This window comes from Stylophora pistillata, chromosome 1 (assembly GCF_964205215.1).
Source record: "Stylophora pistillata chromosome 1, jaStyPist1.2, whole genome shotgun sequence".
NCBI lineage: Eukaryota > Metazoa > Cnidaria > Anthozoa > Scleractinia > Pocilloporidae > Stylophora > Stylophora pistillata.
The window spans coordinates 16,977,031-16,992,552 of record NC_142519.1 but is presented as its reverse complement, the minus strand read 5'-3'; the positions used below and the strand labels follow the sequence as shown (position 1 = coordinate 16,992,552).

Here is a 15,522-nt window from a genome sequence, read left to right as displayed (position 1 = left end):
CGACAAGATAGAGCGGCCTCAAGTGATAAAATATTTATACGGGACGAGGTCTGTCTGATTCAAATAACAAAAAGTTAAAAAGGATTAGATAATAAAACAATGGTCGACTGCAAAGAGCCGAAAGGATGTCGCATTTCTGAATGCAGGTTTTACATTTGACAGGTCAGTGGAAGCGTTCTCAGCGACAGTTTTTCATCCCTTTGTTTACCAGATTGGTCCAATTAATTCGAAGACAGAGTGCGACAAAAAAAAATTTCAAAACAAACAGGATATTGCATAAAATTATTGAATAACATGCTAATGTAAAACCAAGTAAATGGAGGATCTGCTGGAAATTTCCTGAACTAGTATCATTCTCTCGTTCTTCAAAAAAAATCCCTCTGTTCAGTTAAATTTTCTTTCAAAAAATCGCTTAATTCGCGAAGTCTACAAATGATGTAAGAAAAAAAACACAAAAACGATGGCTGAGTTGGCGATAAACTACTCTTGCGAAATAATCAGTTTCTACATTTAAAATAATTGTTTAATTTTAGTATCAACAACGGATGCAGGCTGCCTAAGACATTTATCATTGAACGAAATCAGCAACGTCGAAAGAAATCGCCGGCAGTTTTATTTCTTCTCTAGAAATCATACGGTCAATGAACTAATTTCTATTTTCATCGCCTTAAACCATAACTTTTTCTTTGGCGCCGAAAAGCCTGTGTTAATCTCCCCCCCCCCCCCCCCCCAGCAAGAAAATAATAAGCTGCTAAAACGTTACTAGCAGGTGGTTTTAATGCAGGTTGTCTCTCCTTTAAACTAGCTTTTGACAAGGGTGAAATATATTGAGGCAATTGTGCGCGAGAACAATTACTTTAACTGGCCGGAGCCCATTAGGTCTGGAGAAATACATTTAACGCAAAGTCGCATTGTATTGAAGGATTTGCAGAAATTTCGCGGTTGCACGCACGAGTCCTACACGATGCCAACGACCAATGAAGGAGAACAATATCTAACAAAAGAAAACTTTTTCATCGCATCGAAATTATGCGGAGAAAGAAAGAACGTGATGGCACCCTCCAGCGAGATTTAGGGGTCATCCTCGGTGTAAAAACCTGACGAGGTTTTCTTTGTTTCATGAGGTATTGTTTTGCTGTACTCTATTGTTTCTAATGTTTTATTGTCTTTGTTTTACGTCACTTGTGAGCTTCACCGGTTCTTACACCGAGGATGAGCCAGATTTAGACCTTTTAATTGACAGAAAACAATTTTTGAAAGGAAGGGGGGAAAGGAATGATTTCATGACCAATCTTTTCTTGGAATTAATTTATGCTCCGATGGTCTATTTTTCAGGGCTCCCTATCTACTCTTAAAAAAATGATCGACAAAATTGGACATGTTATAATGTTTTGCACCACTCCATTGTCCTCGGGAAAGTCGATTGGATCCCTCGAATCTTCGCAAGGGACTTACGGTATAATTTTTGAGGAATTCTCGTGAGAACAAAGAATGAAATTCGTGCGTTGAGTTGCAATACTCCTCAAAAATGCCGCAATCATCCAACTGAAATTAGTCGTTTTTTCCTCGTAGTGAATGATATCATTAGGCGCTCTGTGCATAATAGTGGCACTTCAGTGGCAGTTCAGTTGCACTTCACGATCAAATATTTAAATATTGGTGGCAACTTGTTTCGCAGGATTTCGGTCAAAATAGCACGATGGAACTGAACCAGCCGTTTTCAGGTATCATTTATAACAGTGGGTGCTCATTTGGGCAAGTACGAAAACTCTGAGCACCGGAATACCACGAAATATTAAACTGCGGTAATCACATCAATCCCCCGTCATGTTGCTGTCTTTTGTATTATAAATAGGTGTTAATCTTTTTGCCAGTAAGTCAGATAGCGTTTCAGACATGGGAATATCCCGTTGCGCTCCAACTTGTTCTGGCGTTCCGGCGTGTTCCGGTGTTCCGGTGATCCAGCGGTTTCCGGTGTTCCAGCGTTTTTCAGTGTTCCAGCGTTTTCCGGTGTTCCTGATTTTAAGTCTTTTAGTCCATGCCGACTATCTCAGCTTGGATGTTATTAACCCTTTAACTCTAAGAAAAGATTGACAGGTAACCTCTCCTTATAATATCTATACATTATCCAACGAATGGGTAATGGGAATACTCAAACTTATTAAGCGGAAATTGTTATCGTGATCCAACCCCAAATTCTCGTAACTTATTTACAAGGACAGTGTAGCAACTAGAAAGGAGAATTAACAATCAAATATTGAAAGTTGGAGGGTTAATTTCAGTTTCAAATCTTGCATCGCACCTTTACTGCGGGTAATACCTTAGTTTATATCGTTATTGATCATGAAACGCCAACTGTCGGCAGAGTTTTAAGGCATTCAATTTATTATTATACAAAATGTTTTGACTAATTGAATTCCTTTTTCCTCAAGTTAACTACATTTAGTTATTTATGTTCGCAAACTAATAAAGGACAATCATTACTTGTTAATGTTTAATTTCTCTTGTCTGAAATATCAATTGCAAACGAGAAAGAAGATTTTCTTTCATTGTAAATTGTCGGGTTCCTGTACAAAAAGGATGCTCATTTCATTTACTATAAACTGGATAAAAGTTTGCTTATGTTTTACCGTGATGCGCAAGAATGTTTGGAATTTTTCAGTGAGCGCAGGTGGCCGTTCCTTTTTTTTTTAAGGGACCCTGAATTAATTATTGAAGAAAATTGCGCTCCTGGTGCATTTGGTAATGACATAAAAATAAAGAAATTCTAATGGAGCAGTAATCGCTAATGTTATAAATTCGGCGTAGCTTGAGGGAAGTTCTTCAGAGTACTTCACGACAAGTTACACGGAAAGAGCCAAAGAACCCTTATTAAAAGGTGAGGACTTTTTCATAAATATTTCTACTGTTTTTCGGCTTGAAACGATATTCAGTTGGGAAGAAGGTTTATTTTGTCTTTCATCATTGCCGACTTTTGGTATTTTGACCGCCGAGGGAACAAAAATGACCTTTTTGGTCACCAAAAGGGAGCTTTTTAAAACTGTGGACACGAGTGAAAATGAGTCTGGTAACTTTGGACAGCAGAACAGGCACCTATTGAGTTGAAAAAGAATCCGTCATCTTTTAAGTTCAAATCAGTTTTACCTACTACTATAAAGTTGTCGGAATGACATCCAAAGAGGGTTTCAAATACCAGTGCGGCCACGAAAAGGCCAACATTATGACATAAGCGTAATGTGATTTTATCTCGAGGCCCGTCAGTATAGTTAAGTATTAAGGTGTGCCTTTGCATAGGGCAAGGAGCGTTATCAATCACAGATCTTAAGCCAATCAAATGAGGTCAGATCAAATAGCACCAAGGTTATAGGCAGCGTTAGTTTCTCTCCTGGTCTTTTCGCATTCATTTCCTTCGTGTTAACATCCGAACACAGATTTTTGGTACTATAGAAGAATTTTCAAGCCCTCTCCCCATGCTCCGGCCTCCTCTTCAGGCTTTCGTTGCCTTTTTATATGTATTTGGCTCTTTGCCGATATTTAACCCACCTTTGCTTAAGAGATTGCGTGATGTTTATTATATCAATGTTCTTGATGTCGGTTGAAATAAAAGCGTCACTATTGTGGCCAATTTATTCCACATTAGCAGTTATTATTTTTATCTGCCGTCAATCTCGTCAGCAAACTAGCGTGACGTCACGCAGAGCTTCAGTCCCATTTTAGTACAGACACGCGGGTTTCGTGATAACAAGCAATTTTTCGGATGTGGAAAATGAAAGTTCTGCCCAGAAGAATTTGAAATAAAGGACCTTTCAACAGAATTGGACGTTTTGGGGAGAAAAAAGTAAAAATTTGAAATTTAAAGACTTTTCAGCACGGAGGATTTAGATTGAGGCCTTCTTTTATCGGTATACGATCGTTTGAAAACTGCCACACAGCTGTAAATTTGTTCAAATCTAACTGAAAATCTGACGGAAATTTGAATGTAACACTTAAAGGTACTTTCCGATTTCACAAAATACGAATGAAAGAAGAGCCAACGTTTTGATTTTAGTAATTTGTTGGCACTCATCACACTCACCTAGTTGTCTGACTCAGTTAGGTCCAACCTAGTGTGTCGTACAACACGGGAACATAAAGACGGAAAGAAGGTTGGTATACCGACTTCCTGACAAGTCAGATTGGATGAGTACTTAACTCTGGCCCACAGGAATGTTTTTCATTGTTTATTGCGTACATTTTATCACAAAAAGCTTCCTGGATAAATGAGCAGTGGGCTGGAGTAAATTTCTCTTGTCGTGAGGCCTCCATGTCAATGTACTTTTAGTTGCCATTTTAATCTTTGTTTTTAAGTCTTATTTTTTACATGTATCAATTTTCAGTTTTATGTCAAATTTTATAATATATTTACCATACAGCTGACGTTATCGAACTTGTTAACTTTGAATTTAACATAACTTTCGAATATATGACTACAAACTGGTTCAATTGTGGTCTACACTGTACTCGGGATAGTGCAACTTGATTGAAAACTTCGCACGTCTGCGTATTTTGTATAGTTAACCAACAAATTTGAAAAATATCCCATGACAAACCGCTAGAATTCAAAATGTGTCTAGTAATCAATGAAATCAATCATCCTACCATTTCGAATATAGCAGATGATTTCACCGCAAGAGAACATTGTTAATTTAAAGTGGCACTTTCACGTGCATTCCAAATATTCAAGAAGCCGGTTTTGGCAAGCATTATGAAGATTAACCTAACTTTGTTGCTATTTAGAACTTCCAAGTTTCTCTTTACCTTTTTTCCTTTTAGTCGATCGGCGGGATCAGCTATCGCACACTTTTTCAATGACGTGAAGTATTAACCTTTATAACTTGATAAAGAGCTAATGACTGCGTTTAGAAACTTTGAACGTATTGCACCGATCGAATTGAGTCCTTCAAAACAGTTTGATTGTGGTGCAGACGCAATAGTTTTGTTTTTAATTTTTGAAACCTTGGAAGTTGGTGGAAAACTATGCATATTGGTGTTGTTTGCCGAATTAACCTACACATCTAAAAATATCCGTAAAATGCTAATATGTGTTAAGAAATTATTTAATTTTATAATCCGGTATTTTCTGTATAAACGGATGATGTCAGTACACGTGAACACTGCTAATTCAAAGTGTGGCAATTTATTTCACATGCACTCCAAATATTCAAGTGTCTGGAAACCTTGAGATCGACGTAATTGTGTTCTAAGTTAAAGATTTGCTGCATATCTATCAAACATCAAATCCTTCACCGAACTATAGAACTTTTGAACATTGTTAACACGAATATCGTTGTAGCAGTTATTACTTCACTGCCAAGGTCTTCAAAGACGAGAATTTGTTACATCTTGCAGGCATTTATCGCAAAGTACGCAAGAAGGTCGGAGATGCTTATAATATTTCAGGGAACAATCGAGGCGTGCCAGATAACCTTATTAGAGGAAACGGACGTCACAGTTTATGGTTGAATTCCCCTCATATTTGGGAAAGACTTCCACATGACAAAGGGGATATTGAGTAACCACAGGGGGCCAACACAAGTGGCACACAGTAGCCTGAGAGTAACAGTCAACAGTCTCTCTTATACAGTAGAGTAACAGTCAACGCAAAATCTACCAAGTCGCTCAAATTCGCCATTTGGAACCACAGAAACAACAATACACAGCAAGTGAGGTAGGTTTATATTTATTTTGAGCCTTAACATAGACATTCCTTGATACTGAAGCTTACGATATTACGACTCTCCATACATTTCTTTATATTTCGAACAAACGACCAGACAAGCCGCTTGTGTGGGTCCCCTGTGGAGTAACGACGACAATTTGAAGTGATATAAATTTGGCCTTCAATGCCAGAAAAACTCAGTTTAGAGTGAAGGCAAAAACTTACTTCGAAATAGGTTCACGGTCTGGATAATAATATTAACCGCGTGATTCTTACAAGGGAACTGGTTTGATCGGCCAACTTCCCGCTTTAAATTGGATTCTTCGAGAGTTAAGGCTGTAAAGATGTCTTAAAACGTTATCGCTAGCCACGTTCAAATCCTCATGACGTAAGACATCAGTAAGAGCATCATGATTAAGTTAAAGGTTAGACATAAAAGTCACGAAAATCGATCGCATCCGATTGACTTAAACTATATATAGATGTTGAAGTTATCAGCGTAATGAGGATAAGCCATGACTTAATTGCAATTGTGTAAAATAAGATATTTATTGAAATTTCTTGTAAAAATTAGCGAATAAACAACTACGTACCTCACATTGGATTGAGAGGAGTTTTTGTTACTGATTTTTATCCTTCTTTCTCGGACCAGTTGACTTTTGGTAAAACGAGGGGTTTGGAGATCAAAGGTCAACTAGATAAGTCTTTTGAATACAATGAAACTTTATCCTCTCTTGAATGACGTGAATGCGGAAGAACCAGGCCCAGACCACCTTTAACGTTAATATTATTAGAGTTAATAACATCATGACGATGTTTTTGTGAGATCAGTATAGTGTCTGAACAACTGCGCACCCACCCCCCCCCCAACAAAACATTAACCCTAACTTGTTGTTAGTTTACCAGGAGGAGATAGAAGGGGTAGCTTTGCATTTGCTCAGGTACCGACGTATCTTGATGCCTTTTGTGTCCCGATAGAATTTACGATTTAATCTTTACCTTGTCCGTTGTTCCTCTCGTAGAGGGGTGGGGGGGGGGGGGTGCATTGTTTTGCATTCCAAATAAAGGAGGCAACTGTATCAGCGGATGAATGCACAAATACATTAGTGTTTATCGCACACCACTCTCAGACCCCCAGGTGGGGAGGGGTGGGGGCTTAAGTTCTATTATGTTTTGCGATAAAACAAGCTGTATGAATCATATAAGAGGCCTTCAGACAAATTAAATTTCTCTGGATCGAATACTGCAGATTACAATAAACGTTATCTTTTCAAATATCGTCTTTATTTGAGTATCGTAACCTAATTGGTCCACTAGTGAGTCAGAAAACAGCACCAACATATTGGCTGATGATAGATCATTTATCTCTGACGTTGAGGTATGCCGGCTAACATTTGACATCTAGCCGTCAAAGTTTCTCACATGTAGCAAATATCCCTCTTAGTTAACTCCTCTGCACGAAAATAAATATTTATCTTCAAATGTATAGGTGATTTGTTTTATAAGGTTAATTGCAATAAGTTTTTTCATCTTTTGAAGGTCGGACAGTTGGCAGCACAGTCGTTCAAAACTCCCTCGCATCTTCTCTCACACAATTCGGCGATGTCCATGTCACAGAAGATCAAACAGTCCAAGAACTTATTTTCACAGTTGTCAAAACATATCTCACTATTGCCGAGGACGAATGCGTCGACGTCATTTCTGGAATGCAACATCATGACGAGGCTAAGGATCGTTATCGCTCTTACTAGTAACGTCATCTGAAATGAAATGGAAAAACAACTTGAAATTCACATAGAATTCCCGCTATTTTACTTCTACATGTATAAGGATAACGAATTCACGACTGCGTTTCGTCACGTTTCAGGTCACAATGAAATACGAAAATTAAATCAAATTGAGCGTCTTATTTCGTCAATAGAGTTCAAATATGAAGCAAAGAAGAAAAAAATTGTCATTGCCACTTTCAAAGCTCAAGAGTATATACAACTTGCACGTGGCCGACCCATAATCTGAATATTTTATGGATGGTCACAAAGTAGACGGCATTCCCACTTGTAAACTTCCCAGGGTCTGCACTAAACACATACTTTGAAAACGATGACCATAGTCCGCACATTATGTACCACTGTTTCTCAACTCCGTCTTTTGATGAATTCTTGGTATATGAACTAAACAAACTTTATGTTGTGGCATTTTCATTTTGAAACCGTCGGTAAATTGCAGCGACTCCATACTTAATTCGTGGGGAGTTGACTGAGAAGTTTTAAGGTAGAGTAAAATAGTCACGGTACTATCTGCTTCTTTCCTTTAGGTTCTTCAAAGGTGGAAACGGATATCGATCTAAGAAGACATCCTATCCTTAATCTTTTTTCCTTAGTTGATTGTATTCTATTCTATCAGTACTTTGATGAGGAAAAGAAGAGAGGAAGCAGAGACATGCAGCCCTGAGGTCTTACCTTTGAGGTCCTCAAGTTAAGTTTCTTTTTTTCTTTACTTCTTGAAGTATCCTCTGCTCTGAAGCTTAAACATGTGGCCCTCTTCTAACTTACTCCAAATTTATACCGTAGGAATTCTTCGAAAATTTGGACTCCCACTTCCCCTCTATTGACGAGGGTGTGTTCCGAGTACATGATCGGATAAGGGGCGTGACGGAATTTAGCGGTTTATCCCGAATACGCATGAATGCTTAATTGAACATATTTTACTCAAGACGTACCTTGCCACAGAAAAATACCCCGCACTTAATTCATCGTACCAGACGGAATGTGATCAAATTTCTGCTCGAGTCCCGTGTTACTAAAAAAGTAGGGCTAAATTTCTGCCTCACCTTTCCGAGATGTAAAGGAAATAGTTGACGATGCTAGCTTATCGTATCTCAGTAGGGATCACAAACACGGCGAAAGGGATGTGACCAGCAAGATAACGCTGAGTTCGTCCGTCTAAATGCACTCAGCAGGAATCGTTGCGTTTCTCCGCAGCAGATCTAAGCGTCGCACGGTTTTTGCTACGTCCTATAGGTTTTCGATGATTGTTTATTATTCTCTTTTACTTATAAACCGAAAACTTTAAATACGCTGTGAATTATTTGTTTTATTTTTATTAGTTTTTAGACAACTAAAAAGTATTCGTATCTGTTACGCCTATAGTGGAGTGAATAGTTTTAATTTTCTGCTAAATTTAGATCTCGTTACGTCAATGACAGGGAAGTCGATTGGCGGGCGTGCTTCTCGTGCGCTGCTGCTAAATATATATCTAGTGTCAAGAAGATTCTTTTTTAATCTCACTGACTTTGCACACGCGACTGAAATCTGTGTCAGTTGTGTCAGTATCAACGATGAAAAACACCATTGATGTTAAGCAGCACGTAGTGCGGTGTAGTTTACGTACATTGTAACATGACCTAATGTTGGTGTCTCTGTCGTTGTCATTCAATTACAAGTATTTTCCGCAGTCTAAGTGATATCTACCCGAGTCCTGATCACTCTGAAAGATTTTGACATTCAAGCAGTTCGATGTATAATAAAAATTTGCATCTTCTTAAAAAAAACTTTTCTGGTTTTTCATGTTTGGACTGTTTACGGACTTTTTTCCTCTCAGAGACAAAACATTGTCGACTCATTTTGTCATTTCATTAAAAAATTCCTCATTAGAATACGTTCGGGATAAACTGAAGTAATTTTAAAGAAATTAAAACAAATTAATACAATTTATAACATGCACTGATAACTTTTATCCGCACAGTTGCGGTCAAAGTAAAAGAAGTTTCTTTTTTAAGTGTTGTTATTTTTAAAAGAGAGATCTTGTTAGTGCATATGTTTGCTTCTCTGATGTCGCATTGATTTTATTTTAGCTAAAAAATGCAGTTTTACTCTAAATTTTTTTGCTCTTCCTGTACAGCTTCTTGGAACTTGATGACGTCCGAGCAACTTTTTTTTTCTGACGCGAAGTTCAACCGCATTGATCGCACCTTAGAGTTTAAGTTTGTTAGCATGCTGTAAATGACGTGTCACTTTTCCGTGCTGTAAAGGAAATAGTTGACGATGCTAGCTTATCGAATTTATCATATATCATCCAATTTATCGTCCGTCTAAATGCCCTCAGCAGGAATCGCTGCGTTCCTCCTCAGCAGATCTAGATCCAAGCGTCGCACGGTTTTTGTTAGCATGCTGTAAATGACGTGTGACTCGTACAATCTTTCATTAGCGAAAATCATCCAAGTGAACATTTGACACGTTATAATTATCCAATTTATCAAGAGTCGTTGATTGATATCGTAACGTAAAACAGCTAAAAAAAAACAGCGACAACCCTTTGGAATTTTGTTTCTATTATGAAATTCAAAGCGTTGTGGTTTCGCGTCAGCTAAGAAACATTTTTTTTTATCTCTGTTAGTATGTAACAGCCAAATCATGATAGGGATACACAAAAGAGATAAGTCTATCATTGAGGTAATGACATGAAATGCCAGTAACATTAAAGTTTAATGACTCAAAACGTACGCAGAGGCCAGTCATTTGATATGTTTTCGTTCCAGTGAGGAGATCAGACGGACCACTCAAAATCAGTCTAAGCGAGATGAAGAGAATAGGAAGTCATGCATATGGTTTTCTGCGTGTGGGGGACCTCAGTGGACACTATGATACAATCATACACATAATACAATCGATAGCACTAGCGCGATTGGTTGATATACAAAGAGAAATGACCAATACATAAAATTGATATCAATGAATGCGGGTTAATTGTCGTCAGTGATGGAGGAAACATCACTTTAGTTGTAAATCTGTAAGTCGATGTCAGTTGGGAGAGCGTCAAACTGAAGATCTGAAGGTCCCTGGTTCAAATCCGGAGAGCATTAACAGGCTCTGAATAATCCCGTGTCTCGGCATTATATATACCTTTATTTTTAGTTCACTAATGCTCCCTATTTTCAGCAAAACTACTTTTGACTCGTTTATAGCCGTCATGTAATTTTCAAAACACCACGCATAAAAAATACTTGACTGTTGAGTGTTTTTATTCATTGACGTATTTTGCAGATTACATTGCTATACGAAGATTTACCTCCATAAATGATAGAAGATCGCTTCTCTGAGATGAGAGATAGGGATTCCTGAAAATTGTCTTGAACCGTACCAACTCGGTGTCGAGAGATGAAACATCCATTGAACTAGCCATCGCCAAAACTCGTGATTTGTCCATGGATAACAAGCCGAAGATTAATGAAAAATAATTGATTTGAGATTTAATGGCTCAACTTCGCCTAAATATTGTTAAGAAACAATAGTAAATTAAAACTAAAAAATCAAAATTTCAAGTATTGTGCAAATTCCATGTACTCCTGATCAAAAGCACTCGAAGACACACGACGGGATAAAAAAAAAAAAAGGCTTGTACGTTCTTTCGGCAGTCTGTTGTCAGATTTTAAGACCTAGAATTTTGAATTTTCCTAGCTACTATCAACGTAACAGACTCAATGATTCAAAGTTCAATTTTTTTAGTACACGGGTGATTAGTTGAAAATCTCACATGACTATACCCTGTGGAATTAGGTTCAAGGATGAATAGTCATTTTCTTGCATCGTCTCCATCGTCTCCACGATTTCCACCAGGAGAGTGCCCCAAGTTCTCTTATATCCACAACATTTTTGGGTCTTTGAGTTCATAGCTAAAGGGAAAGCAGTTTTTTGTTCATAACTAAAGGGAAAACAGTTTCTTTATTTAATAAAAATGAGGTTTGGAAAGATGGGAAATTGTGAGAACGCTACAGTCGTCGGACAGATATAAAGAATTCCTGGCGAGTCACCGCATCGGGATTTCCATGTTTTATTTCCACGTCCAGAAATAAGTTTAACAGCTATTTTCTAGAAAGGATCGCTGATGAACGCATAGGATTGATCGTGGGCGATTTCCGGCAAAAATCGTCCGATGGTCGTTATCGAACGTGAGCTTTCGTAGGCACAACTTAGGTATGACACAAAGCAATCAAAGAGGTTGTTTAAGATAAAACATTTTCTTTTCGCCATATTTTTAAAAGAAGAAATCGCCTGAATTTTTTAGAGAAAAATCGCACCATTGTTTAAGACTCCCCCGCATCTTAAATACATGTTGTAAATAACAATTAAAATACAAGAATCTGCAGAAAAGTGTTCATCACTTGTTATTTGAAAAACGACAATTTCCGATATGTAAGTTTTGGATGTGAAGCGCTTTACCAACACTCAAAGTTTAAATCTCGCTTCTGAAATGGTTAAATTCGGACTACGGTTGTCCGATCAGTAGCATCAAGCGTTGAAATATCTCCATCAGAATACATGTAATAAAAATCAATTAACACACAAAAACGCGCGTGCATTTATCAGCCATCAGGTACACGCTTTAGTTCAGGGTTTAATTTAAATTTAAAATTTCTTGAACTATGTCCTACATTGTGCAGGAAAATCCACGAAAAATCCATTAAGAAACTATAAGCAGCTTTATTCATTAGATTATCATTTCCAAATCTCTTTGTGCTCGGCTCAATTAGTTCATCGATTTGCTTGCCTGGCTTTTGATGATAAGCCATCTGTCAGCTTCCTTTCAGAAATGAAGGGATAACACATTTTCACTTGCAACGATCCATCTAAGAATATCTCCTCTCACCGAGCCAGCAGTTATCAACCTTTTCTTAACTGAGAACACCACTTACACCGTCATTGCGAAAAAAATGCGTAACTAGGTTTTCCACTCTGCTTGTCTTTTCAGCCTTACTCCACACAATAATAATGAAAAAAAACCTAAATAGTGTACAAAAACAAATGAAGATAAATACACACGAGGCATCATGCGAAAGACGAACTCCTAAATACCAAATACACTCAGTCTTTTTCAGTTCATAACAATCTTACTGAAATGAAATCTTTATGCGTAAAGTTGTTTCGAAATCCTTATGTACATCGTTATTTTTTGATTTTTTCATAGTTCTCCCTCAGTTATATTAGTTTTTTATTTTAAGCGCCCGATACGGGTCGAACTTCATTAAATTCCGGTTTATTAAAAGTAAATTCTATCTAAAACGTGTTGTAGACATGTATTATTTCCCCATAAGCTTTGATCACAAGTCGCTGAAACTGACAGTTTCAATGAGTGAATAACCTGGGAAACAATCATTGTTTAATGTATTGTTTTTTTTTTTCTTTTCGTACAAATCCATTCTGTCTAACTGAAGCTTCAGTCTGAGTTCTTTTCGAGTATACGCAAGAACCCACCCAAAAAAAGATATGAGCCAAATTTTACGTCCTTTTCTATATATTAATCTATTTTAGCATGTGTGTCATATACAACAGATGTGTAGGTAGCAAATTTCTGCGCCTCAAACAGTACTGAGAATTCAAATAATTAAAGAATAAAGTTTGACATGTGTGTCATCCACAAATGGTTGAAGATAAACTAATTAATATGAACTTGGAGAGAGAGAAAAAAAATTGAAATCATTTCGTTATCGCTGAAATCATTTCGTTCATTCCCTGATCCACGTGGAGCAGCTATCAGTGAACTGGCTTATCTTGAAATTTTTCTTATCGCAAGCAGAGTTATATTTTTAAATGCGAGCGTTTTACAACCGTAATACTTTTCAACGCTAGTGCAAGAGGGAGACCAGAAGCTTGTTGGTGAAAAAACCTGAGTGATTCATTCCTTCATCTTGGACGTATTGAATTGTTATTCACAAAGGTAAGCTCAAATAGGATTAAACATACAAAAATAAATCGTAGCATCAAGCATTTATAACCGAAAACGGCTACTCAAGTTAAGAAAGCTGAATCGAATACTATTAATTACTGTAAGCTTCACGAAGTTTTTCTGACGCTATAAATTAGTTTATCGACTCCTATGTAAATAGTTTTTCTTTTTGTCTTTACCGTTCCGTTTTCTCTTTACACAGAATGACCAGATTTTGTCTCTGGCTTCATATAAACGACGACCAAACCCCTTTTTGAATGGCCTTCAATCCATCGAAATCAGTTTTTGGTGTTACAACAATTAATTTGATTTAGCCGAGCTTAGCTAGGATTTGAATTCAGTAAGCATTTTCGTCATATTGAGCATGAAAGACTGTTTCACAAATTTTCGTTATTTTTCGACCACCTTTTGAAGACTAGAGGTAATAGCTGGTTGGGTATGGCGATTTCTTTAAGGTTCCAGCGTACCAAGTGATAAAATTGAATATTTAGATGAGTTCTTGATAATTGATTTGATTTCAGAATTAAAGTATCGTCACGAAAATTACACTGGATTAACCAGGCGTGGTATCAAAACTTTTTGTACGACACTATCACTAGATCTGATTTAATGATATTGGTTTATCTTTCTTTCCTTTTTTATTATCCCACGTTTTATTATTTTTTTTTATAGCGCTCCTTTATTTAGAAGAATTTTTATAAGTAATTTACAGTAGGAGTTGTCGAAAGCTCAACAAGAAATAAACATTTTAAGCCAGATAAGTTTTTTTTCTGCACATTCTGAACCGAAACTGAAATAGAAGAAGGCATGAGCCTGATAAGTTTATGAGAACATTCAAGAACGTTTGATAAAGACTTGAAAAGATCTCAAAGATCGAGGAAGTTTGCAATGACTTTTGAATGATCATCATTAACGTACATGTGAGGAAAAGCATTTAGGTTTATGTATCGATCGGCGATAGTAACGGTAAATTTAAGTCGTGATATATAAGAATCTAACCGTTAAAGGAGAAAAATGGTGATAATAGAAAAATAAAGTATTGAAATAGCGCCCCCCCCCCAAAAAAAAAAGAATGAATCGAATATACAATGATGAAATAATAATACTGAAAAACAAGAACAACAATAATAGTAATGATAACGATTTCCAAACTGAGAGCCTGATTAGAGCAGGCCAAAAATATTGTATAATTATTGAGACAATAATTTATATACTCTCTTTTTTATAACTATTTTTTCTTCAGATGCGACCATCTTTCATCTTATCGGCAGTTTTTTTATTTGGTATCATAACCCTTTCATCTGCTAGTAGAATCCCTCATAGTCGTCAGGCATGCCGGGTAGCATGCGAGAACCAAGCGAGGAACTGTCACTTCATTGATGATTGTCCTTTGTCGTGTGCTGAGGACGATTACTATTGCATTCTGGGAGTGTGCTTAAATACTTTAGGCTGCACTTCCAGGGGAAAGAGAGATGAAATTGAAACCACTGAAATACAGATTTGATGAGCTGCTCAGTTTACGACTGGAAAGACATTACATCTCTAGGAGGCCGGATCATCGTTGGAAGAGGTCTCAGTATGGAACAAAGAAAAATATATACTGCCTTGATCATAAAAATTAAATATATTGATTGGTAAAGATAACAACTTAGAGCCAGCGCTTCATCTATAAAACACGGCACGTAAAAGCCTAACAACAATTTTTTTCATTTTATTTCAAGATGTTTTCATAACGTGTACTCTCTATTACAAGGAAATTGCTTAACAAATTAAATTGTAACTACCGACTACTATGTCTTTGGGTACAGAAAGAGGGCTTGCAAGATTTGTTTTGAAAAGCTTATTCTCATGATGCACCGGCTCCGGCTCCATAGGACGATTCTCACAGACTCTCTCCCTTATTTTTCGGTGCCAGACCCTCGCCGCCTCGCGCACTTCGCCCGCCTTTCTCGCCAGCGGTACAAAACCAGGCTAAGGCGTATAGTCCAATAAATAAAAAAAAAGGAAAAAAAAAAAAGAAAGAAAAAGTAAGAAAGAGAGGAAAACGATAGCCAGCCGGCAGCATATGCAAAGATAGACAAATCGACAGTCCCCCCGAATTT

General features: G+C 37.2%; 2 long non-coding RNA genes across 6 annotated transcripts; one reads left to right on the top strand and one right to left on the bottom strand.

The window, feature by feature from the left end:
- The first annotated feature begins 78 nt into the window (after positions 1 to 78).
- LOC111321252 (uncharacterized) lies at positions 79 to 15,208 on the top strand. 5 transcript variants are annotated; one of them, XR_015993975.1, is made up of 5 exons: positions 79 to 162; positions 5,389 to 5,707; positions 7,238 to 8,164; positions 10,741 to 13,411; positions 14,664 to 15,208. It is a non-coding gene; the product is annotated as an uncharacterized LOC111321252 (long non-coding RNA). The 5 variants fall into 5 exon arrangements; XR_015993973.1 differs by having other exon boundaries at positions 7,238 to 10,149; XR_015993972.1 differs by adding an exon at positions 6,597 to 6,639 and having other exon boundaries at positions 7,238 to 13,411.
- On the bottom strand, positions 6,961 to 8,257 carry LOC148741458 (uncharacterized). The gene is made up of 2 exons (XR_015993976.1): positions 8,158 to 8,257; positions 6,961 to 7,458 (listed from the first exon to the last, which is right to left on the bottom strand). It is a non-coding gene; the product is annotated as an uncharacterized LOC148741458 (long non-coding RNA).
- Positions 15,209 to 15,522: the final 314 nt, after the last annotated feature.